Below are 23,138 nucleotides of genomic sequence, written 5' to 3'. Positions count from 1 at the left end.
GCGGTGAAAGGAGGAGATGCAGAGCTGACTTGATTTGGACCAAAGACAAATGTTTCATGACTTTGTGCAGCCTGAGACAGATTCAGACAACAACTTTGTCTCATCTATCAATAAGTGAAGACTACAATCAGAGAAACTGAGAATAAACAATCAATTTAACTGTAGAAGTCTCTATGCTGATTTTAATCATATCAAAGAATATCTTAACCAGTTTTCACATCCATTTAGTGTCATTGCCTTATCAGGAACTTGGATCAATATGGAAAAAGGAACAGACTTTGAGCTGGAGGGTCATGAATTCACATTTATAACTAGGCCAAACAAAGGAGGAGGAGGAGTGTCCTTGTATGTGGACAAATCCTTGAAATTTAATGTGGTGGAAAAGATGACGATGGTGATCGATAATGTACTGGAATGTATTACAGTTGGAATTTGTAAAGAATAAAGTAAAAATGTGATCATTAGCTGTATATACAGAGCTCCGGGTAGTATTGAGACATTTAAAGACTGGATAGAAGAAACATTTATTGAACTAACTCACAGAAAAGTTTTCATTTGTGGAGACTTCAATATTGATTTTCTAAACCCAAATAAACATAAAACCACTGAATAATTTATAAACACAATGCACTGTATGAACCCACCAGGATCACATCACATTGTGTAACTCTCATAGACAACGTTTTTACAAATGACGTTGAAAATAAGACTGTAAGTGGACTCCTGATTAACGACACGAGTGACCATCTTCCAATTTTTACAATCTATGATAGGAATCAATAAAATGGACAGTAAAAAAGAAAAAGAAAGAATGAATGCATTTAAAAAAGATTTATTGAAAGAGAACTGAGGTGAAGTGTATCAGGAGCAGGACGTTAATAGTGCGTATAATAGAATATTTACATTATTGTACAATACCAACTGTCCAATAAAGCAATATAGTAGGAAACATAAATATATGGGCTGTGCATGGATAACAAAAGGTTGGAAAAATGCATGTATAAAGAAAAATGCTCTATACAGAGAGTTCTTAAGAAAGAGAACTAAAGATGCTGAAATCAGATACAAAAGATTTAAAAATAGGTTAATTAATATACTTATAGTAAAAAGGAAAACTATAAGAAGCAATTATATATATAAATAGAAATATTAAAAGATTATGGGAAATATACATGAAAGTATTTCATTTGTAATGACTGTGAAGAATATGGATGCTGTGACAAACTCAATGAATTCTTTGTAACTGTTGGACCAAATTTAGCAAAAACAGTCACTGATCCTGGGAAAGCACAGGACAAACCGGATACACTGATAGACAGAAATCCATATTCTATGTTTCTCACAGCCGTTGATGAAAATACAAATGCAAAGATTCAAATAAATGGTGTTGATATTGAAAGAGTCAGTGAAAATAAATTTCTGGAGGTAATAACAGATGAAAAACTTAACTGAGAGCTCACGTAAGATATAGTCACTCCAAAGTATCACGAAGCATTGCAACACTAAACAAGGCAAAGCAGGTGTTAGACAAACATCACTTCATATCCTCTACTGTTATGTTTGAAATAAATAAATTAACAAAAAAATGTAGACGATGGGAGGTGATCAGAAAAATGACTGCAGTAATAAATAGTTCCTTGACTTCAGTCACCTGTTTCAGAATCATTGTGATGGTTAATTATGCAACACAACAATGCACAGTGAAATTGTTCATGTGGTCCTTTCATGCCACAAATACCACAAAAACAGAAAAATGAATGATTTAAAAAAGCTGCTTTCTAGTTGACGTGTGGAGGATGAGTTCGGTAATCACGCAGCCTGAGGACAGAAACTGTGATGGTTGAGCAGCAGACGTGTTTGTATCACTCGCCAGATGGCGGTGGATAGGGTGGGCCTCGTCTTTCAGTTCAGCTGATATCAGCTCGCTGACATCACCGATCCTCGTGACGCTCCGGATAGTTTTAATCGCCCGTTGTAGAGCCTCTGCACCCACAGAATAGCTTCAAAGCTTTCTGTTTTAACCTCGTTTATTGTATAACCATGATATAAGTAAAAAATTCCTTCTATTTATGGATTTCCCAGACGGTTGGGGGGGGCAGTATTAAATGAAACCTGCTATTGAAAATCTTGATGCTAACTGCAGGAGAAAAGTGGGCAGGTGCAGCTAATGCACTCAGTTTTAGCCTTCTCTTCTACCATCTGCTTTCCTGTTTCTTCATTCACTAACTTTTTAAGCTTTAGCAGTCACCGTTTTCCATCCCAACAGGACTTCAACAGGCTTCATTATACAGCATTATTGATGGCAAGTTTGCTCATCTACGCACTGTCATTAAATCGGCGTCTTTTTTGTATTAACGGCTTAATGTCTCCACATAAATTACCTGACAAAGAGGAAAAAAAAAAGAAATAATAAAATCATGTGCCAGGGTTCTGGAGGAGAAGACATTTTCAAGTACAGAAGGATCCATCAGCAGCGCAGTAATAGGCTAAAAGTCATTAACATAACATTAATTCTTTTATTAGGGATATTGGAAACAAATAGCTTTTCACAAAGATTCTGACTCGGAGCCAATCCACTGCTGAAAATCAGCTTACACTCAAGTATATAAAGCTTATGGGAGGCTTAGAAGCAGCGACGCCTCCGCTCGCTCTCCTGCCTCGCTGTACTTTATTTTTGCTGTTGTTCTTTCTCTCTCAGTGTGTCCTCCACTCTCACATTGCTTTTGTACTTCTTGCTGACTTTTGCTCCCATTCTTAGCCGCCTTTCTCTCCCTCTGTCAGGACTCGATTGTGCCGTGAAGGCTGTGATTGTGTGTCTGTGCGTAATTAGCTGTTTGAATGAAGGGCAAGTTAATGAGATCAACTTCAGCTGTCCCTACATGGGAATAGCTCTGACAGATAGCAGAATTGTTAGGCTGTGTCTGAGTGTCATGTTGCCCCCCGGCTTCCCGCACGCTTGTGCACCCACAGGCTTGCACTGCATGTGAAGCTGTTGCACCACCTTTGCTTCAGCTTGGCTTCAAAAACATTTCAAATCCTTCATTCACTTATTAAAACAGTTACTTTTAAAAAAAGAGTCATTAGGAAACATTTGGTTTTTGAAAAGCAGACTCACAAACACAGCAACACATGCTGGAGCGTTGCTAACAGACCGTCTACGTTTCTATATGTCTGCCCATCTGCAGGACTGCACCATCTGCGTAAAGTTACCGAGGGCTATCACTTTCTCTAATAGTTGGAAAATCCATTTTAATTTGAAAAGCTATTGCATTCTCACGTTTTGGATTGACACCCATTCATAATTCATGATTTCATTTACCCATATCTGTATTCAGTTCAGTCGGTCTGATGTGCTCTGAGGCTTCACAGGTGAGAGACCTTGATCGGAGGGTAAAGCCTCCCGGGGGGTTGTTTAGAGGGATGGGCTGTGCATGGTTGCCTGCAGTTAGATAGATAATTTGATGAAAGTAGAGGCTCCGCATAGCTTTTCGATTCTGGATTCATACCAAAGAGTTGGCATACACAGCTCCCATACCGGTTTCATTTTGTGGGTCTTGAGGGTGTAAGCTCCAAAACTCAAGCAAAAACACTTTAAGAAAGCTTTTCTAGAACGATTCGATTTCAAGCCCGGCTTGGCTCAAGCGATTTATACTGTATATGAGGGCTGCCACAAACGATTATTTTGATAGTCGACTAGTCACCGATTATTTTTGCGATTAGTCGACTAATCAGATCATCATCCATTGAAGTAAAACGTACAGCTTATTGCATCAGCAGCATCTGCTCTTATATAACTATCATTAGCTTACAGCTTTAAGTGTTTAAGGTATGTGCTAACTAAAAATAAAGACAAGATGATAGTTTATTAAATTTTAATGAAATTTGCAGATTGTTTCGGTGAAGTTTAATAAACTCCTTGCTATCTAAAATATAACAGGACACCGGAGTAAATTCTCCAGCATCTCACACTTCTGATAATCAGCTGTCTGCTTGAAGTTTATTCAGCTGTGTAAAAACTATAACTTTAATCTCAGCCAAACCGATTTACTCAGGAACAAATAAAATACTTAAAAAAGCCAAACAATAACATTTTAAAGTTATCTAAGTGACTTATATATCATGTTTAACCTGAGTACGGAAAGACGGCGGTGGGTTTGAAACGATTTGCCGGGAGTCCGGTGTTAGCCTAGCCCCTGGCTAGCTATCGAGCTAGTGGCTAACAGACGTCTCCGAAAACGTCGGAGCGCTTTTGAAAATATGTGGTGTCTTGATAAACTGAGCAGATATTTGAGGTTTACACAGCTACATTCTCGCCTGAAAATATGTTAAACATTTATTTTGTGACCCAGAAAGAATAATAAGAGTAATATTAAAACTAACTAGCTGCCGCCATTGTTGGAAACTGAGCTGGGCTGCGCTATGAATTCTGGGACACAGCTTCTTCTTCTTCGGGGTTTAACGGCAGCTGGCATCCTTGTACATGCAGTGCTGCCATCTTCTGTTTCAGTCCGTTATTACACTCTTAAATCCTACTACTTATTCCTGCGTCTTTTGTGATCTTACAAAGCTTCAAACAACGCGTTGACTATTAAATCAGTCCTTAACGATTTTAATAGTCGACGTAATCGTGGCAGCCGTACTGTATATGAGGAACTTTTAGGGGGTTTTCTCACCGGAGGTACACTGATGTCACTCTCAGGTCGTGCACACTGAGTAATGATGGAAGCTGACCGTTATCTTCACTGAGGTTCTGGCTGCCGGTCTTCTCCTCTCACTCGTTACAAGCCGGGTCTTGTTTTTGGTTTAGTTTGAAGTGAGTCGAGAAATGTTTTGTCAAATCTGTTTGTTCAGTATGATGCTCATTTACAGTGAGCATTTGGGGCTCATTAATTTATGATAATAGGTTTGAAAATCTGGATTATCCTCTGCCGTGTTACCTGCTCTCTGTGATCGCTAGAAGACATCGACATTTGTTACCAGAGCTCAGCAATTAACCCGGAAAGCATGTTATAATTGCTGGGATAATTGTTTGGAGGACCGTTTCATTCCAAAGCACTTCATGGAGTGGCACGCTGATGATGCCCAACTCTCTGTCAGAGGTTTATAATCATCGTTGCCACAAAAGCACTGAGCTGCAGCGACTCCTGCTGTGTTGTGCGAATGACTTGAAGGTGTGACTGAACGACACACAGAGGAGTGTGACTGTCCTAGTTTTATGTTTGCGTTTCCTTTGGTTTCTTTGATTGAACGATGGGTCCTGATCTTTATCTTTTTCTGAAAAACAGGGCTTGGCTGCGCTTGCTCTAACAGGCCTGCATGAATAGTCAGATTACCCCTGCAGCTCAGATGGTGCAGCCTGTCCAGACTGGCATCACAGGGGGTGAAGCTGTGACGCCTGATCTAGCTGAATTGGCGATGCACCACCACTAAGATGATGCTTTTACTCAAATCTTTTAGCATCAAGTGATTTTTTTCTAACGCTATTTATTCTTTGTGCCACCAATCTTCAAACTGATTTCCACCATTCTCTGGCTTTCCACACATCGTCACCTCCAGCTCTTACTACAGTTTGGTTCAACTCGACCAAACCAGTTCTTACGACCTTGATTAAATGTTAACCATCCACATGATTGCTCCTCCCTGATATTGTTACACTGCCTTCACTTTACACACAGAAAAGCTCTCGTCTCAAGACCTCCACACCAAGCCGTGCAAAATCCACGCGCATACCGTTCACAGCAATGGTGGAATTTCATCGGACAAATTTACAGATTCTTTTCAAACCAATCCCAATTTTTCCAATGCAAATAACCAATCAGATCACTGCATTTAGCAACAAGTGCGCTTGTTAAAATGTGCATCAATATGGAATTTACAACTAGCAAAATAACACTATTTTACCTCAGAGACACACAGCTCGGTGCTCTTGGTCAATTGAGATCAACTCTCAGCCTCAGATGTGGTTCCAACTCTGCCAACGGGAATTCAAACCACAGACCTGCTGCTGGCTCCTCCTGAGGTTTAGATGAACCCAGAATCTGTTTCTTCCTTTTGTTGTTAGAAACATCAGGTCATCACTGCATCATGAAGACTAGCATGCATTAAGTTCTGATCTAAAACATTTGGAATCTAGTGTAACTTTTTGTGCAACATGCTTGGTGTGTAATGGCCTTCAATCATATAACGGGAGACCTCAGTGCGAACTGTGAGGAGGCGCTATCTAACCTCTGAAGTGGCTGCAAATTTTACCAGGGTTTTAGACGAATGCCCCCCTGTGATTTTACCTGCACCCTGTGATTTTATTTTTAGTCATTTTAACAGCAAACTGAAGAAAAGCCTTGACTCCGTTGCTCCACTCACCACCAAAAAGATTAACGTAAAACATGCATCACCCTGGAGAAACGAAGAAGTCAAAAACTTCAAAAGAAATTGCAGGGCAGCAGAAAGGAGATGGAGGAAAAATAAAAATACAATCGACCATGAAATATTTTGCGAGCAACTTAAAATGTACAATAATATATTAAGGAATTCAAGAAATTCATACTTTACCAAAATAATCAGTAATAACAAAAATAATCCCAAGGTCCTCTTTTCCACCATAGATCATTTATTTAACCCTGATTTTAACAGCTCCCACAGAACCCCCACAGACTCGCTCTGTGAGCAGTTTGCAGACCACTTCAGGGGAAAAATCAGCGCCATCAGATCTGATATTTTATCTTCTCGCGATATGATTTTAAACACATCTGAGGCCTCGATTGTACCCGAGGAGACACTGGACAGCTTTGCCCTGGTTAATGCTGAGAACCTTAAGAAAGTTTTCTCCACAGTGAGACCCACCACATGTCTTTTAGATCCAATCCCTTCTTCACTCTTTAAAACACTTTATGGATCTTTTGAAGCTGAGCTTTTATGCATGATGAATTGCTCTCTTCAGTTGGGTGTCTTCCCTGCTGCCTTTAAAACGGCGGTGGTGTGGCCCCTTCTGAAGAAGAGCAATTTGGATTGTAATGATTTTAATAACTACAGACCTGTATCCAACTTACCATTTTTAAGTAAAATTTTAGAAAAACTTGTTTTTACTCAGATTAATGACTTTTTGAGTGATAGACAGATCCTGGAGATATTCCAGTCTGGATTTAGGGTGAACCACAGCACAGAGACTGCTCTCCTAAAGGTTTTAAATGATCTTAGATGTAACTGGGACTCCCAAAAGCTCCCAGTCCTGGTGCTACTGGATCTAAGCGCAGCCTTTGATACAGTAGACCACGCTATTCTTTTAAACAGACTGAAACACATGGTGGGCCTCTCTGGTGCTGTACACAACTGGTTCACTTCCTGTCTCTCAGACAGAACTTTTATGGTGAGTATGGATACATGCTCCTCTAAGATCCATAAAATGACATGTGGTGTGCCTCAAGGGTCAGTTTTAGGCCCTGTACTTTTTAATTTGTATATGCTCCCTCTCTGCGATGTCATCAGGAGGCATGGAGTGAACTTCCACAGTTACGCTGATGACACTCAGCTGTACATTTCCGTGTCTCCTGATGACACCAGACCAATGGATGCCCTTTTTAACTGTATTTTAGATATAAGATCTTGGATGGCAGAAAACTTTTTACAGCTTAACCAGGACAAAACTGAAGTTTTAATCGTCGGTCCTGAGGCTCAGAGAGAGAAACTCTTGTCTAAATTACAGGCATCTTCACTATGTCCTTCACTACAAGTGAAAAACCTGGGTGTTATTTTTGACTCTGAGCTTGGTTTTATCCCACATATTAAACATGTAACCAAAATTGGATTTTATCATCTAAAAAATATAGCCAGAGTCCGCCCTATTCTCTCTCGGGCCAACACGGAGATGTTGATGCATGCTTTTATTACCAGTCGCATTGATTACTGTTCTGCTCTCTGGTCTTCCCAAAAATGGTAAATGGTAAATGGCCTGTATTTATATAGCGCTTTACTAGTCCCTAAGGACCCCAAAGCGCTTTACATATCCAGTCATCCACCCATTCACACACACATTCACACACTGGTGATGGCAAGCTACATTGTAGCCACAGCCACCCTGGGGCGCACTGACAGAGGCGAGGCTGCCGGACACTGGCGCCACCGGGCCCTCTGACCACCACCAGTAGGCAACGGGTGAAGTGTCTTGCCCAAGGACACAACGACCAAGACTGTCCAAGCCGGGGCTCGAACCGGCAACCTTCCGATTACAAGGCGAGCTCCCAACTCTTGAAAAAGAATATTTCACCTTTACAACTTTTACAAAACTCTGCAGCTCGTGTGCTGACGAAGACCAGAGGGCGGGCCCACATTACACCGGTTTTAGAATCGCTGCACTGGCTCCCCGTGTGTTTCAGGATCGATTTTAAAGTTCTTTTATTGGTTTTAAATGTCTTAATGGTCTCGGGCCTTCTTATCTCTCAGATCTGCTTCTACCATGTGAACCCTCACGGACCTTGAGGTCCTCTGGTACTGGCCTTTTGATTGTCCCTAAAGTCAGGACACATACTCACGGAGAGGCAGCGTTTCAGTGGTATGGTCCTCGTCTGTGGAACAGCCTGCCGGAGGAGCTCAGGGCCGCAGAGAACGTACATGTTTTTAAGAACAGGCTCAAGACCCACCTTTTTAATTTAGCTTTTACTTAACGTTTATTTATTTTACGCTTATTTATTCTATCCTGTTATTCTATTGTTAATTTAGGTTTTACCTAATATTTATTGATTTTATTCTTATTAATTTTTTAATCTTCTTACTCTATTTATATTTATATTTATATTGTATGCCGTTCTTATTTATTTTATCTTTTTACCCAGTATATACTCTTATTAGGTCATATCTCCAGTGTTTCCTCAGAGGGCGCTCTCTGCACCGGGGCTGTGATCGACCGTGGCTGCTGGGGCTCTGGGGGTCCTCTCAGCCTGGCTGGGGGGCTTCTTTGCCTCCCTCCTGCTGTGTGCCCGGCCTGGAGGCTGCGGTCTGTGACCGGCTTCCGGTGCAGACGGCTCCCTGTGATAGTGTTTCCTCACTTGGCTCATGCGTACCCAGCCCAATTTTACTTTTTAAGTGTGTGCGTGTGTGTGTGGGGGGGGGGCTGCTTTTAACCATGTAAAGCACTTTGTGCTACATTTTCTTTTTGTATGAAAAGTGCTTTATAAATAAAGATTGATTGATAACACTTACCCCTACACACACACACACACGCACAGACACACAAATACAGATGCACATAGTCTTCTGCCCACTCTTCTAGATTGGCCATGTACCTTTTTCCCTCTGTGCGTTCATATCACTTCTGTTTCCTCCTTCCTCCCCTATTCCTTTCATTTCGTCCTAAGATTGCTCGCCTCCCTGCTAACACTCCCATCCGTCTGAACGCAAACATTCCCAGAAACTCACGGGAGCAGCTTTGAAGGAGTGAAGCCATTAGTGGACACTCAGCCACCACGAGGCACCTGGATGAGTGTGCTGTGGAAAGCTAGATAACAACTTAACCCTCTCAGGCCCAAAGTTTTTTGTTGCTAATGCACAACCAAGTCCTGCAGTGGTGAAATCATAAAATATGTATGTGGGGTAATCAGGTTGGTAGTTCTTAACTGTTGCAAATCTGCAACGTCTGCCTGGAGAGGCTTAAAGCACCAAACTTTGAAGTCTGTGTGCGATTTTGTGTGGTTTCTGGTTATCCTGGTTCTGACTGCCAAAGCGGATTTTATTTAGCACTTTATGGATTGTTTGGACTTTGATGGAGATGCTTCACAAGTTTGGTAAAAAGTTGTTTTTTACTATCATTCCCAAAAATACAAAGCAGTAACTTTAATGAGTTCTCCCTGAAGATCTTTAGGGAGAACTCGAGATAGTTTTGGTTTGCTTTGGATCTCACAGGAAGGCTTGTTGATCCACGGACACGTTATTGTTAATTAGAGATGTCGTCCTTTCTCAGATGGTTTCAGTGCCTTCAACTCTTTTTCCTGTTTCCTTGGTTGAGTTTCTTTCTAACACAAAGGTTTATTTTCTGACTCTGATTTTTAAGTATTTTCATCCTTTGAATGTTTAATCTACAATTCAACACCTTACCTGTACATTTTAAAATCCCTGTGTCGTGACAATGGTCACACGTGTTACTCCTAACCAGAGATGGGCAGTAACGCATTACTGTAATCCAATTACTTTTTTCAAGTAACGAGTAAAGTAAGGGATTAATATTGCAAAAACTGTAATTAGATTACCGTTACTTTCCCGTAGGAACGCTGCGTTACTGCGTTACTAAAACCGTGATTTTTTTTGCGAGAATGTCTCATGACAGTGACGTAAGCGAGTGCGACGTTCGTGACAACAGCTGTGTGCAGATCAACAATGGATCATATATCGAGTGCAGAGAGAGTATGAGCGTGCAGCGTTTAAAGCGTGGAAGTACTGACCTTACTTTGAGTTTGATTCCATAAAAAGTGACAAAAACATTAGTGTCGTTGTGCGTGGGAAGAAAACTTCTTTTTACAGCGAAAAAACCCCTAAACTTCCAAACAAGCACCGAGTAGCTGCGACGTAATGGGAAACTCACAGAGAAACTCGCGGATTCTTCCACTGACCGCTGCACACCTGCACCAGGGTAAACCTCCGCCTACCCCACTCCTGCTTTACAGGTGAAAATAGAGCAACAGGACCGCTAGTCTTTGACTTTATTTATTTTCTGCTGTGTTTTACTTGCATCTATTTGAAAGACTGAGTGTAAACACACAAAATATTTTATTTTATGTGCTGGAATGTGCAGAAAATAGGTTTAAATGTTAAACTAATTTCTTCCAGTCAGAGAATGTTGCAGATAATTAAATGTTTGCTTGATGCATAAAGTTAAAAGATTAAAACTAATAAAACAAGTTTTAAAAAGAGACTTTTCCATTTGATTACATTTTGTATGATGATTATGCAGAAAAAGTAGAATTGGGCTGAAAGATCTATCACTTTATCACCTATTCAGGTTGTAAATCGTGTTTTTAAAAAGTAACGAATTACTTTTGAAAATAAGTAATCAGTAAAGTAACGGGATTACTTTTTGGGGGAAGTAATCAGTAATTAGTTACTGATTACTTTTTTCAAGTAACTTGACCAACACTGCTCCTAACAGAACTGCAGAAACTGACCTGGCAGCTCATTCATTTTCCGCACTAACTCGTCAGGGTCGAGGAAAAGCTCACTGACCTCACTGTGATTGTTAAAGCTGTGGAACAAAACAAGTTTGTGGAGATTTAAGAGACAACAGATACAAGCGAGAAAGAAATACAAACACACGTTATTATTATGAAAAGAATAACTGGAGGAGAAGTCAGAAGACGCCCGTGCACTGTCGACCTTTATTAAATTAGAATGAATTGCCCGACGTGGACTCGTACGATTGGAGAAACATCGGTGAGTCACAGCTTGTGGACTGTGTCGCTCTCCCACAGTGGTGCAAACAGAGTGTTGTGTTTTCCAAGGAAGTGCATATGGAGGGAGATTCACTTTGTCTGCCAGCAGCTGTGGCTCTATTAAGGGTTTGGCTCAATGGATCTGAGGCCATCTGCTCTGGACCGAGACACCGGGAGCAGAACTCGACGTCGCCAATATCTGTAATGTTTTTCTGGATCTGGTTCTACAAGCTTTTCACACTGACAACAAACACTTTGTCGTGTAGACGCTGACACGAGCGGGCACGCGGGACTGTTGCACGTCTACGTATATTATCATGTAGACTAACTTTAAATCACAAAGCCTTTCCTGAAACATGCTCACTGGGTGAGTTGCTAATGATCCTGGTGTTAATCAGACGGCACACAGAGGTCATGTTAGCTGTGGCTGTGTTCAGTTCAGAGTGGGATCATCGCCATCGTTGCAGTTTATACGCACCGATGCAGCCGTGGTCTAAATATACAACTTTTCTGTCCCCGTCGCCGCGCTATGTGTTTACCTTCCTGTTTATGTAGGAAAGCTCCGTTCTAATAAAGAAATAAACAAACAAATAAACATAATGAATGAAAACGTATGCAGTGGGAGAAGCACTAGATGGAGGGTCAGGGAAAACATCCGCCAGTCAGCATCCGTGTGACATTTTTTCAAACAGCTTGGCGTGTGACTGTTTTCAGCTCTTACCACAAAATCTACGGTCGGATCAAAAATATCAGCTGAATTTAAAATCTCAGGTTTCTCACTGTTGCTCGTGCTTCCAGAAATGTGTTTGGCAGGAATAACAGTGAAACAGCAAGAGACGGAGCCAAAAAGAAAAGAGGAAAAGACACAAAACCTCCGTTTTATTTTGAGGTGAAGGAAGAATTGAAAATGCCCCCGTGGATATCTTGAGGTTATACAAGACCAGTATTGATGCACAGCTCAGATTTACATCCTGCTGTGTGCACAGTGTCTATTCCTCCTCTAATGTGTCAGCATTACATCCACGAAGCGCAGATAGATGTTGATAGATAGCATAAGGAAACATTGTAACCTCAAAATCTACCTTTTTGTGCGACTTTAATACCAAAACGGTTAAGCTGGGAACGACACATCCACGAGCTCCCGGGGTGTTTCCTCAACTTCATAGCACACAAAGCAAACGTGTGTTTAATGAATCCATTGTGTGCGAAGCCTGAAGTGTCGCAGTGAAGGCAGGTTTACCGTATGTGCTTTTAAAAAGTCCACAAATATGCTACATTTGATCTGAACCGACATTCAAAGTGTCGTCCAATTAAAAACCCAATTACTGCTGAAGATCAAGCCTTTGTGCGTGCGCTGCTGCACATCAAAGTCTACGACTGAGTGCTTCACTGTGTGACTTTACATGCAAAACCCCCGTTTTTTTGCATGTAGCAGAAGATGTGCTCGCCCATTAGCATGAACTGAATCCAATTCCTCTCAGCTTGTCTTCAAATGCGCAGTCTGGAGGACAGGATGAATATTTGACCTCGCAAATCAGCAGAGAATTGACCTGAATCTTTTTCTTCCACGTTCATTTCAGTCGATTTTTCCGACCGCGCTGCATGGCTATAGCGGACGTTGAGTGTGCGCGCGTGCGTGTCTTTGCATGCCTAAATGCCTGTGTGTGTAATTACAAGGATTTTGAGTGATTTCTGTATTATATTTCCAATCCTACTCCATTGAGAGGATGACAGCTCCAATTCTCAGTCCCACAGAGGACAGTTTGCGTTCGTGCCAACATTTCTTGTGCGACACGTCTTGTCACTACAGTAGCAGACACAGCTCTACGCTTTATGTTGTGCTTTCCAGGAAGATTCTCAGTAAAGTACACGAGTTAATCGTGATTTGGTTATATTTTTGGATAAATGCTGCCAAATTCATGCAAATTAGATTCACTTTTTCTCTTCTTGAATAAGATTAAAATGAGTCGTTATAATTGTGGGAAAGGGTTTATTAAAATAAGTCAGAATAGGAAGGATCCATGAAAATATGTTTCCTCTAAAATTGAACATTTCTGAGTAAAAGCCTGAATCCTAACTCACTCCTTCGCCCTTTTTCTCTTTTCTTCATGATCATGTGAAGCAATCTGAGTAACCTGACATTCTCCATCACCTCTTTTAGCGACGTTTGTGTGCAGTGTTCAGTTAGATCAGCAAAAGGAGAAACACAACCAGCATCGCGGCACGCTCGTCTGGCAGCGTCTGGAGGAGAAGCAAATGTAGCTTTGACTGTCTGCTCTGCAGAAACAGCCTCACAAACTCACACAGTGATGTTGAGCCTGCGTAGCTGCACTTAGCTGCATTGTGAGTACAGCTCGACAACACTATTGTGCATGTGCTGTGTGTTTTGGGTGCAGTCCATGTGTGTGTATCCGGCTCAGTGACGCTCACCGCAGACCTTCCGGGCCTGTTACTCCCCCGCCGCCCGCCAACCTGTCAGCTCCTCGTCCCTCCACCTCCTCTTCCGTCTCTTTCTTCTTCTCGCTCGCACCTCCTCTCTCGCTCGCTCCGACTCCTCATTCAGTCTCTCGCTGTGAGCTGATGAATGGTCCCCAGGTGATGAGGTGACAGCGGCTGTAACTGCTCAGTCTTTATCTTTCACACTTTGTTTTACTACACGACTCTGCAGCTGACCCTTTTACGCTAATATCACATCGTGAGCGCTGTCTGAAAATTTCACTTCCTCTCATCTGCTTGAGCGAAATACGGAGATTTGAGTCTCGGATGATTTGCAGTCGCAGTGAAGGGTTACAGCCTGTATGCTGTATCCTTTCATAGCTCTGACTTATGTTCTCTTCATCTCTTATCCTGTTTTGATTCTTTATAACGCTGGTCGGTCCAGACAATTGAAATGAATCCAGATGAGATTCATGCACATAGAAAGACAGAAGTCTAAGGAGCTTGGAAAGAAAAGCGTCTGGACTTCTTTAAGTTACTTGAAGACGTTTCACCTTCATCCAAGAAGCTTCTTCAGTTCTAAGGTCAAATGGTGGGGAGGAATGGGCGAGGAATGCCCAGACCTCTACATCGAGAGACCAAACAGCCACTTCACAAGTGCATGGCACAACACAGAAGAGCCACCTCCACAGGACAAGACTCAGCAGTCCATCTGCATCTAAAGGTCAAAGGTCACTCTTTCGAGGATGCCAGTGTTCACATTTTGGACAGAGAGGACAGATGGTTTGAAAGAGGAGTGAAAGAAGCATCTATGTCCACTGTGAGCGACCATCTTTGAACAGAGGCGGGGCTTATGACACCAACTGTCTGCCATCTATAATCCAGTTTTGAGTTCCCTCCCCAGACGCCTTAACGCCCACTCACATCCTGGGCCATCTGACCTCAGGAAATCACATGATAGGGTGGGGCCAGGTTTCACAATGAGCTCACCTGAAACTCTGGCTGATTGGGACCCACACCCAGTTTCACACCTTGGCTCAGGCGATTAGAGGATCATCAGGGGTCCTTTTGTCCCTCTGTGGGGGGAAACTCCCACTAGGGTTATATCTGGGACTCTCCACCATTTGACCTTAGAACTGAAGAAGCTTCTCGGATGAAGGTGAAACGTCTTCAAGTAACTTAAAGAAGTCCAGACGCTTTTCTTTGCAAGCTCCTTTGACAACGATGACCTGGATGACTGAGAACCTTCACAGACAGAAAGACAGAAGCATCTTTTCTGTCACTAATTCTTCATGTCAGAGCTGCAGGTTTGTCTGGTTCGTTTCCGTGAGTGTCCCAGAAGTAAGGATGTGTGATTGCATGTTGTGTTTCTGCGATATCTACCACTGATTAGAGTAGACGATTACGCGACACTGACTATGGCTTTTTGCAGCACCGGTACACTAACTCAGTTCATCTCTAAGCACCACAGTCAGTCGTATTGGAATCATTAGTAAACACTGGAGGAATGATAATTGAATAATTTATATAGTTCATATTGAAACAGAATACAAATCAAAGAGTTCAAGATGAAATGAAAAGATCAGAAACACAAAAAATGAAATAAAAAGATTAATACAGTGAAATGAAGCCAGTAGCTGATTTTTCCCCTGAAACGCTGCCACGAGAAAAAGGTCTTAGATGTCAGAGACTCACTGCAGAACTTTTGGTATTCCTGTTATCGGTTCGTTGAGGAATCGGGAATGACGTCGTGGCGTTCTTGCCAAAGTGCTTTCAAGCTGTTTCCATAACAGCTCAGTACATTTGAGATCTGGTGACTATGCCGGCTGTTCCATTATAGACAGAAGACCAGCTGATGGTTTGTTCACTTAATGGCTTTTGCATAGTTTGGAGCTGCGCTTTGGGTTGTGGTCCTGTTGTGGGAGGAAAATGACTTCAGTCAGGCGGTTATGCACAAGGTGAGGCGTGTCACTGCAAACCAGAATAACAGCCGTCATGTTCAAGACCTTTCATCCTGTAAAGATCTGCTGCTTTACCACCACCGATGCACCTCGAGTGGTCAAGCACAGCATCAAGCTGCATCTTTTCATTGTTTCAGTTTGACAAATGCTCTTCCTTCTGAGTCATACACTTCAAATGCGAGATGTGATGCGACATTCATTTGCAGCTTCATGTTTTGGGGGAGGGGAAGTTTAATTTCTGCAGAAGCGAGGATACATTGATGAGGGTCAGAAGAAAGTTCTCTCTGGACCATTCTGAGGACGTAATCAAACACAGACACTCAGCTAGCTAAATGCATCGACTCCTTAATCAGCACAACAGTCTTCAGCCGCACTAACATAATTAGAAAAGGGCGTCGCTAATGATCAATCAGCCTTTTAACACAGGAACTTGCATTAGGAGGCACAGTGTGCACTGTGCAAACCTCCAGTAATATTTTCTGATAATGCAGCGCACTCACTAAGCCAGTGTCGATGTCACATTAAAAATCTTTCTCAATTTAATTACAACCAAATGCATTTTTTCCAGAACAATGATATTTATAGGTGACCCCTCAAAGTTAGATAACCCGTTTCATTGTTCAGCAGTTAAGCTAATAATTGTGATAACAAGACCAAACTTCCAGCACAGCTCAGGTGCTGCTGCCCACATAAACACTCTGCAGTGTTTCATGTACAAGCAAAGGGCAGGAGGAGTACGGAGCAGGTTTTTTGGGTGGACTGAGAGGAATCGTCTGCTTCTGAATCCGAGTCAGATTAGAGGGATGATGATCGTTTCCAGGACGAAGGATGCACGGCCCGTGTCTAACCTGGGCCGGGAGTGCCGGTACATCCGCGCTGACACCAGGCTGACATGGAAGCTCGGCATACAAGAAGGGGAGTCAGCTGGCTCATTTTCTTTTTCCTAAAGAAGCTGACATCCTTCAGTGTTTGCAACAGAATGATGGGGATTCACTGGCGTCTCCTACTGTGGTGTGCTGAGGAGCAGCATCAGAGCCGGTGACACCAACAGGCTGAATAAACCGATTAGTAAGGCCTGCTCGGTGACTGGCTGCAAGGTGGACACATTTGAACCTGTGGAGAGGAGGTCGCTGAACAGACTGTTAGCCTTCGTGGATGAGCATGACTGCAGCAGCAAATTACTCTCGATAAAGGACTTTGTAACACACATAGTAACTCTTGAAACACACGCGTAGGACAGTGTTTCCCAACCTTTTGGAGCCATGGCGCAAATTTCACATTAGAAAAATCACACGGCACATACCAGTGTCACAAAAAGCACACTGATCATTTTTACTGCTCACCAGGGATAGAATTGGCTCGGTTTGTCCCCACTATACCTTTCTTCCTTTCTTCTGAACACTACTCATGCTGGGCCGTCATCTGGGTCGTAACTTTCTCCAGGACATCAGGTCAGACTGACTACTTTCTCTGTTCAAATATTTATCAGTTGCAATTACCCTGCATTCATAACAGTCATGCTGCAATTGCTTCTTCATCGTCTTGTGTTTTACTGGCAGTTGCAAACCCATTTAATTGAAGCAGCTAGTTGTACCGCCCTCTAGTGGAAGAGAATGTAATTGTTCTGCCCGTTACTCAAGCCGATTGCTTAGAGGAGCAGTCTCTGCACTACGGACAGGTTTATGTCCGATAATATTTTAATGCATCGGCCTTGAAGGTGTCGCAGAGAAATACAACAAAATTAAACCAGTACTGGTACCAAAGAACATAAGATTTATTCATAACACAGACTCAGGGAAACTCTAAAAACCATGAATTTCATACTCGAGCCTCAACTCTCGTGGCCCGGCACCAAACGACTCACGAACCGGTACTGGTCTGTGGCCCAGGGGTTGGGAACCGTTGCCTTAGAGTAACCAATCAGGTGGAACCAGATAATCTTCCACGGCACACCTGATTTGTCATAGCACACCAGTGGTTGGAAACACTGATCTAGTGGATACTAATCTGTGCTTTTACAGCGCGTGTCATCTGATATGTTTCACTACGTTTAATAAAACACTCGAAATTTGATTTTTGATTGGTTGACTTTTAAACATTTGACATATTCCGATGTTTTACAGTTCATTATTACTTGAACCGTTTGATACAGTGCTTTCGGTTCAGTACGCATGTGTATCGAACAATACAAAATTTTTAATTTATTTTATCAACTTTTCTTCTGACGATGCTGTCTGTGTTGAGCGCTCAGTGGATCTGCGCTTGACAGTGCAGCCTAGGCGGAGTAGTCGAACGCAGATTCACTGAGCGCAGCGCAAGCTAGCAGACAGAAGCTAAGCTCGTTGCAACATGGCAAATTGAACCTCCCCCACCCTCATTCAGATCTGGCGTTTGGAACTATTTTGGTTTTCATGTGACGTATGACCCTGAAGGTAAGCGTGTCATGGACTAAAGTGAAACAGTATGTCGGATGTGCCACGCAATGCTCAATTACATTGGTGGGAACTAGTGCGTTAGCGCAGTTAGCTTGTTAATGTGTTGACGCTGTCCAGCCCCACGCACGGGGCGATCCGCGGTAGCTCGTTAACGGAGATTTGCCGTGTTGTGGCGTTAACGTCATTTCAGATTAACGCTGACAGCACTAGTGGGAACACAACGAATATGACTGCACATTTACTCCGACATCATCCTCGTGCAAAGACAAGTGGAAGCAGACAAAAACAACAAGCACGCATGCTACAAACTTTACCCGAGTCATTTAGACAGCCGTTAGCACACGATTCTCCTTATGGGGACCTGATATGTTTAATATGCTGCTGAGAATATAGCCCAGAAGAAGCGTATAGTAGAGCTTTTATTTTGGAAAGAGACATTTCTCTGTAATAAACTCTCTTTTCCAAAGATGAGGGATTTCTCCATCAGATTTATTTTTTATTACTTTGTTGTTTCAGGAACATTAAATTTAAAAACTGTACTTTTGAGTTAAAATATATATTTATAATTTTAATAAATGACAAATTAAAAAAGCATGAACATTTTTTTGTATTGAAAAAGTATCGAACCGTGAATTTTGTGTATCGTTGCACCCCTAATTATTACATGTGATTATTTTTATATTATCATAAAAAAATAATTTTATAATTATTTTTAAACCAATAAAACCCGAGGCCGATTCTAACAGTGAGAATTCTACATATTTAATAAAAATCCTATCCATATTTCTAGCAAGCTGTAGCTTATGGGCATCACCTGGTGCGCTGCCAAAGCACTCAACTAAGGCTCTATAATTTTTATTCTGGGAGTGCCAGTGCATATAACTCAATAGACCCCTGACAATAAGTATTTGGATCATGTGGTCTAGTGAACCAAGGAAAGCTCATCCCAGACCGAATGTTATGAACTGAAAGATTCAGGATGAGTACGTCTGCCTTTAAACTGCTAATAAATATTCGATTAATAAGTACACACCGTGTATTTGATTCTCACAGCGAAAGAGATGTCAGCATACAAATACACACTTACACACACAGCACACAAAAATTTACCTCGCATATACTTAAAACGAGCCACTCAGATCAACATCAGTTATAACCTATGATTAGAAAGTACTCCATCACAACAGTGCATGTGTAATTTTCTCTATTGCGATTGCTCTTATATCAGGAAATGCAGAGTAAGGCTGTGGTATAATTATGATTTATGTCAACAATGAGGCTGTGTTTTGATTGCTTGTTCACTGAAGTGCTGGGACCTAAATTCTCCTTCTCCAGAATTAACAAACAGCCTTCTCACGCTCTGTCTCATCCTTTCTCAGTAGCTACCGCAATCCTCGTTTAAGTTTCACAGCTCTCGTCTCGTGCTTCCTACTTTATTCCCACTGAGCTAATTTATTCTGGTTGATTGATTATATGGTCAAAGGCATTTTTGCTGTCTGTTTGTGTGTCTTGATACGTACAGTCCGAGTCAAAAGACTGTCTTGTAACTAGGGATGGGTATCGTTTAGGTTTTATCCGATACCGGTGCCAAACCGGTACTTTTGAAACGGTGCCGGTGCTTAAACGGTGCTCGAACCGGTGCTTAAAGAATGAAGAACACAAAATTGGTCCAAAAACCTCTCATGTTCAGCTGTTTTTTTGTAAAAAGATAACAATGTTAGCCTTTTCTGCAGCTATGGGGCATATATGGTATCACTCTTGGCTGGAAGCAGCTTAAACAATGGAAAAAACACAAACTTTGTCCAAAAACCTCTCATGTTTAACTGTTTTCCACTTTTTCTTTGGTCATTTTAGCCTTTTTGTCCAGGGTGAAGGGAGTATCTGCCATCAAACAAGAAGACAGCCGCATGTAGCTATGATGGTGTTTGCTAGTTCACCTTACATGCATTAATGTAATAACGTGGTTAGCCTACTCAACGTAAATTACACACGAACAACATTAAGCTACTCACGCAGAGAAGAACGGCTGCTGCTGCATCATCATCCTCATCATTTCTGCTACACTGGCAGGGCTAGGGGCCAGGACTCTCCTCTTCGGGTTTTTGGGGGATGTTGCTAACTCCGGGTCGATAACAGGCACCACACCCGCAGTAGATGTGCTCGGTGTGAGGTCTCGCAGCAAGCTATCAAATCGGTGCATTTCTCGGCTTTTAAAAAAAACGCTATGCGTCACCAGGTGTTTCATCAGATTTGAGGTGTTACCTCCTTTGACAGCATCACAGTATCACCTTAAAGCACTTGTTGCAGCTGCTGAGTTTGCATCTTTTGCTGTGAAGTACAGCCAGACTTTGACCGCTTCGCCTTGGGCATTTTTAATCTGTAGCTCTGCTCTAAAAGAACGTACGTACCTGGACCCGCCTACTATCCTCGGAAACGTAAAATGATTGGCTAGAATCCAAAGTGTATCACAGCTCAGGGAAATAAAGCACCGAAATGTGCGCTGCTTTTCGGTCTGGTTACTACCGTTTATGTCAGAACCGGTGCCATCATGGCACCGGATACCGGTACCCATCCCTACTTGTGACGTAATGCTATGCTTTGCAACACTGAAGTAAAGTTCATTGCCTAGTTTTTGAAGACACACAAAGAGTGAAAGTCCAACATTTCAGTGAGATTTTGAAAGAGTCTCCAGTATTTTTCCACGACTGTCTTTGAGTATTTGACTTATTTAAGTCTCAATATGCAGGATTGAGACGGAAACGACCAAAAACAAAAGATGATTTGTACATTTCTTAAAGAGTAATTAGGCCCATGTATTGTTTACTGAGTATATATTTAGCTTCACTGACTTTCACATAAGTGTAATCATAGAAAGGATGTTTCCCAGATGTCAGGATTGTCCCACTGCTCATCATTCATATCGTGATAGAGTTGCTTTTAATGTGAGGACCTTCAGGCCGACCCTTTGTCTCTGTAAAGATTAAAAATGATATACAGGCCATTTCTATAAAGAGTGTTCTGGAGGAATGGAGCTAGAGCGGATGATTCAGAGACAATGTAGGTGTGTTGTCCCTGAATTGTCCGTCAGCTTTATTTCAGCGGTTGTGTGTATTTATCACCACCTTTAAGTGCTCTCGAAGGGTGCCATAACTGCTATAACTCTGACTAATGGAAAACAAAGACGGGGCCGAGTCAGGTAGGACGCCGTGTCTCTGTCCGGTACGTCATCTTTCATCTCGACTTGGACGCTCACGATTACACAATCCTGTAATGATGATAATAATAACGTTTATTGAAAGGATGTCGTGACATAGGGCTAAATACATCCTACCGGCGCACAGCCCCCACCATCATATTTGCCGTTTATAGAAAAGACACAAGGTTGTGCGTATGTGAGCGTGCATTGATTTCAGTGTCTCTAAAATGCCTTAAATTGTCTATTACAGTTTATAGATTTGTATAAGAGTCAGAGACAAGGTGGGAAATGCAAAGTTGTTATATTGACTGAGAAATAGTGGAAATGAGCAAAGTAGGGAGAAAGCATTGATGTGCAAATAAACACTGTACATTTCCGCAGCCTTCACTGCAGAACAGATGAACTTGTTTGACCTTTGAGCGTGCTCGGGGAAGGGAAAGTAGATATAAAGACAGAAAGTAGAGAAAATAGCTTCACGAGGGCTAATCAATCAAGCGCGGGGCGCGGCTGTCCAGATATGCTTTTCAAATTCCCATCTCGCTCTGCTCATCTGAGCTCTTACACCAGAACAGGCATGGTGGTACTATATGTGTCAGGCAGTGATGCTATCTGATTGCATTTCTCACACTCTTGTCTCACGAGAATACTCGCCGTATGAAACTTCTTTTTTTGATGGTTCATAGATGGACAACACGACTCTTCCTTTCCTTTTAGCTCCACATGTGCACAAAGATACACTTTAGCTTGCAGAAAGCATATAAATGTGTGAATGCGTTGCCTGTTACTCACTGTAGCTACAAACACCTGAATATAGAGTTAGGCGTAGGGACTGACCTTTTACTCCACGTGCTTGTGCAACAATTGCCACTTTCAGTCCAAGGTGGCTGGTTTGAATTGTGATATCTGTGTTATTCAGACATGTTGTCTTTAACCCAAGGCTGCTGTAAACGATCTTTTTCTTTCAGTTAGAATAAAGTGATTTCACACATTTCTTTTAGCTCATTAGTTCATTAGCTTTAGTGTGGATTTCTTTGTTTTGTGCAAAAATAACTGCACTACGAACACCTGTCAGATGGCCCGTGGCTGGCGGTGGTTGTCACAAACGAAAACTCCTTTGCAGGTAAATAAATCAGCTGTCCCTCTCTAATTGCTGTGTTAATGGTGTTAGTGTTTGCTGAAGAGCTTTGATGGTCGTCCTGGGATTGCCCATTTGTGTGAATGGCCATTGTGCAGCCAGTACGTCTTTGTGTACATCTGCCTGCTCCTGCTTTGCACACAATCAGCAGTGGATGCTGAAAATCCCAGCACACCATCACAAAAGCACAGTTTCCACAGACTGTTATCTACATCTTTCCATCGTGCATTCTTTTGCCGTCTGTCAGCCCAGACAACGATGCGCTCGCACCTCGACATCCACAGATTTTTAAAAATGAAAACCAGATGCATAAGCCACTTCCTTCCATTAGTCCATGCAGCACTCCTGGAGCCAGTTTAGGTGCTTTGAACATGGAATCTGCACTGTGCTTAACATTCCCACACAAAGCAAGCAGCAGCACATTGTGTGTCCTCTGACACGTTTTCAGCAGTTTGTGGAACCAACAGGCCAACCTTCACTCCCGTGCACATCTGGGAATGTTTGGCACCCACGGCACTGTTACCAGTTCATCAACTGTCCTTCCAGGGATAACTTGTGATCGGC

The 23,138-nt window shown here is 42.2% G+C and overlaps 1 protein-coding gene and 3 long non-coding RNA genes across 4 annotated transcripts in view; 3 read left to right on the top strand and 1 right to left on the bottom strand.

The window, feature by feature from the left end:
* Positions 1–23,138, top strand: part of LOC146515921 (uncharacterized) — a 496,024-nt gene that overhangs the window by 61,344 nt on the left and 411,542 nt on the right. The gene's annotated exons all lie outside the window — the stretch shown is intronic.
* Positions 1–23,138, top strand: part of cdh13 (cadherin 13, H-cadherin (heart)) — a 490,756-nt gene that overhangs the window by 56,076 nt on the left and 411,542 nt on the right. The window lies entirely within an intron of this gene.
* Positions 1–23,138, bottom strand: part of LOC146515925 (uncharacterized) — a 93,083-nt gene that overhangs the window by 35,104 nt on the left and 34,841 nt on the right. The gene's annotated exons all lie outside the window — the stretch shown is intronic.
* On the top strand, positions 8,261–20,715 carry LOC146515927 (uncharacterized). The gene is made up of 2 exons (XR_014875046.1): positions 8,261–14,599; positions 14,820–20,715. It is a non-coding gene; the product is annotated as an uncharacterized LOC146515927 (long non-coding RNA).

Source organism: Neolamprologus multifasciatus, chromosome 7 (genome assembly GCF_963576455.1).
Source record: "Neolamprologus multifasciatus chromosome 7, fNeoMul1.2, whole genome shotgun sequence".
Classification (NCBI taxonomy): domain Eukaryota; kingdom Metazoa; phylum Chordata; class Actinopteri; order Cichliformes; family Cichlidae; genus Neolamprologus; species Neolamprologus multifasciatus.
This window is presented reverse-complemented; position numbering and strand designations above follow the sequence as displayed.